This window comes from Diachasma alloeum, unplaced genomic scaffold (assembly GCF_001412515.2).
Source record: "Diachasma alloeum isolate Michigan unplaced genomic scaffold, Dall2.0 Dall_scaffold_00385, whole genome shotgun sequence".
In the NCBI taxonomy this organism is placed as follows: domain Eukaryota; kingdom Metazoa; phylum Arthropoda; class Insecta; order Hymenoptera; family Braconidae; genus Diachasma; species Diachasma alloeum.
Genome location: NW_021680524.1, coordinates 359,175 through 359,778, shown reverse-complemented (window position 1 = coordinate 359,778; position 604 = coordinate 359,175).

Genomic DNA, 604 nt, shown 5'->3' with positions numbered 1-604 from the left:
TAACCCGCAAATAGCCCCCTCAACTGATAGACCCTTTGAAAATCTTTATCTTGCTACTCCAAGTACCCTCAATTAATAAAAAATAATTAACAAACTCATTCGTTAATTACTAAACCACTCTCGTATCGCTACTCTCGTCCGAGACTCGATCCGAGACTGGTTTCCGCAATGTTCAAGGGACCCCCCATTCCTCCCTCTGCCATGAGCCGATTGAAAAATCATTATCTTATTACCTGAAGAACCCCCAGCCAATAAAAAATAATTAACAAACTCATTCGTCAACTAATAAACCACTCTCGGATCGCTACTCTCATCCGAGACTCGATCCGAGACTGGTTTCCACAATGTTCAAGGGACCCCCCATTCCTCCCTCTATCGATAGCCGATTGAAAAATCATTCTCTTGAAACTCAATGTGCATCCAATTAATAAAAAATAATTAACAAACTCATTTGTTAATTACTAAACCACTCTCGTATCGCTACTCTCGTCCGAGACTCGATCCGAGACTGGTTTCCACAATGTGCAAGGGACCCCCTATTCCTCTCTCTATCGATAGCCGATTGAAAAATCATTCTCTTGCAACTCAATGTGCATCCAATTAA